The following is a 3,152-nucleotide window of genomic DNA, read 5'->3' on the forward strand; positions in this document are numbered from 1 at the left end:
TCTAGTAATTTTGAAAATGATCATGAAAATTACATCCTTTATGATAAAGGAACAAAATGTTAGACTTAAATCTAATACTTCAGATAAATCCTATGGTTTTAAGAAGTATTAATGTGTATCTTAATGATTTCTGTATTGCTTTTCGATTTCATTTAAAAGTATTTTATGATTAATGAAATCATACTTGATGATTTAATGATGCATAATGATTTGAAATCTTATGTTTTGAAATTACATGTCACACTTTTGACCTTATATCTTTCATGACATGACATGATTTCTTTGTATTTATGATTTGTATATCTCATGATATGATTGAATCATTTATGCAAAGAAGGAAAATTCATTACTACAACAAACAAAATGATTTTGATTAAACATGCTTTATGAAATCATGCTTGATGAAATAATGTAATGATGATTTGAAATCATGTTTAATGGTTTTATATTTCAAAATTATGCACGATGATTCTTGTGATTTATAGATTTAATGAAAGTTCTTTTTCAGTTTTAAATGTTGATGCATGTTTTTATTTAGCATAAATGAAAAAGGTATGTTTCTACGAAATAAATCACATGAATTGAAATAAATAAAAAGAGGAAAGCATTTTTCTTGAAAATTTCTTTTTCTCTATCTTATTGATTTTTCGATAAAAGATTAATGAATCCATATATATTATGCTTTTGTGAATCTCTTGGACTATGAAAATGAATTTGAATGAGTTTTATCAAAATTATAATTTCTCGAGATTTATAACATAAAATCTTTTATGAATCAAGATCTCTCATTTGACCTCTTATGTTTCTCTTTGCTATTTACTAAAGAGAAAAATAATCGAATTTATGATCTTGATATCTCGATATTTGATACTTGAAATCTTTCTATGAATTAAGATCATTTTCTCCTTATTTCTTTTTTCTATTCACAAAAAAAGGAGACTTATCCTAACAAACCATGATATACTACTTCATTTTGAAAATTTATGACTTGAGTTTTGTTATGCATTTCTTCCTTTCTTCATTCTTATTTATAATGACAAAAGGGAGAAAGAAAATAGCTAACTTCCGAAGAGAACCAAATTTGTTAGCTTAAATGATAAACTTAGACAAGTTAGATATCCCAAATACATAAATTCTTCTCATACATTTTTCAAATCATGATCTTGATTTCTTAATTTTTAGACTTGAATCTTCTTTAGGAATTAAGATCGTTTCCTATTATGCTTTCTATTTATAAAATAATAAATTTATTAAAAATAATATATGGTCTTTTGACATTCATGACTTGATTCTTCATTTTTGTTATTTATCCTTGTCATGATTTGAAGATTGATGTAAAGAAAAATGAACTATATTATTGTATTGTTATTCCCCTCTTTTTGCCGATGACAAAGGGCGAGAAAGAATTGCTAGTGTGCACATCACGAAAAGAGGCAAACTTATTAGCTTGCTCATCTCAAAAGAAAAGCAAGAAGTGCTATCTTGCAAATCTCAAGAGAGGCAATACTCAAGATGCATGAATATCTCTAAAAATTGCTAGCTTGCATGATGTAGAACTTGCTATCTTGAACATCACCAAGAATGGCTAGCTTGTATTTTCAAGAGAAGCAAAAGTGTTATCTTGCTTATCTCAAGAAGCAAAACATGCTAACTTACTAATCTAGCAAAATTTACAAACTTGCAAAACTCAAAATTATTGCTAGCTTACATATAAAATGATGTAAAATTTTGCTACCTTGCGCTTTTCCAAGGAAGTAAAACATTGCACTTCTCAAAAGAGAAGAAAGAAAATTACTTGCTTGCATGATGATAAAACTTGAGATTATATTTATTATGCAATGATTTAAAACTTACTAAATGCACTTCTCCTTTTTGTTGATAACAAAGAGGGAGAAGTTATGATAATGATCATGTATAGAATGATATATTGTAAATTTGATTATGCATGATTTAATGATGATGTGCTGCAAATACTCTTGATTAAATTTGCTTTGACTTAAATTCAATTTGAATTCAAGAGTTCAATCAATATGACATATTGATAGGGGGAGTTAAGGTTAACTCCGTCATCAATTGTTTGTCATCATAAAAAAGGGAGAGATTGTTGAATCTTAGATTTCGATGATAAAACTAATTGATAATGTTTATGATTTGAACTATGTTTTGAGTGACATAGGAAGTTTCGATTAAGGAGAGATAATCAAAAACAGAAATAATCATGTTGGGACGGAGAAAAATATGTTAGAAGATTGGACGTCGAGTCGAAGGATCGATCGACGTATCGGTAGAAGACTTCGGGCAATAGGTTCGGGCATTGGGCCAACAAGAGTGAAAATTACACCAAGGAAATCAGAGTTACAGAGGCCAATTGGTTGATTGGGCAATAGGCCGCAAGAGAGGATGATGCGCCGAAGATTTTAACGAAGCGTCGATGAACCAATGACATGCCAAATAACATTTGATTTACTTTGTAATAATTATCTAAATCAAGGCATAAATCAAAATGAAGTCCCAGAGTCAAGAATGAGATTTTGTTGGGAGTTCAAGAGTTCGTCGGAAGTCTAGACATTCATCAGAAGTTCTATTGGAACTGACCGAGAAGTCCAGGACCTTGCCAAAGAAACTCATCGGAACTCACTAAGAAGATCATTATGAAGTCTAGGAGCTTGCCCGGAGTCCACTAGAACATTACCGAGAGATCGTCGGAAGTTTGTCAGAAGCTCACTGGAAGAAACCTAGACTCATAGACTTATTTAGCTTAGTGAATGTTTTAAATTTCGTAGTTAGAACATAATTGAGTTGAAATTGGGCCAACTCAATTAGGGGTTAATTGGACTCATGTTTGGGCTGTGTTGGGCCAAGTGGATGGCCCAAACAATGACCCAACAGGTAGAACCGTCCTGGCATAGTCTTTGAGATTATGTTAGGTGGTGGTACCGCCTAGACACAATCTCCGAGAGACTATTAGGAAGTGGTACCACTAGACTGGGCAGTGGAATCACCTAGTGGCAGGTTGTCAAGCGATGGTACCACCAGAGTGGGTGATGGTACCACCCAGTGTTAGTGCCGCAAGTGGTGGTACTGCAAGTACCTGAAGGACCTAGGATGAGACATTTTTAGGCTCCAAGTTTGAATCAACTTGAGGCCTATAA

The sequence above is a fragment of the Musa acuminata genome, chromosome BXJ2-5 (assembly GCF_036884655.1).
Source record: "Musa acuminata AAA Group cultivar baxijiao chromosome BXJ2-5, Cavendish_Baxijiao_AAA, whole genome shotgun sequence".
NCBI classification, from domain to species: Eukaryota; Viridiplantae; Streptophyta; class Magnoliopsida; order Zingiberales; family Musaceae; genus Musa; species Musa acuminata.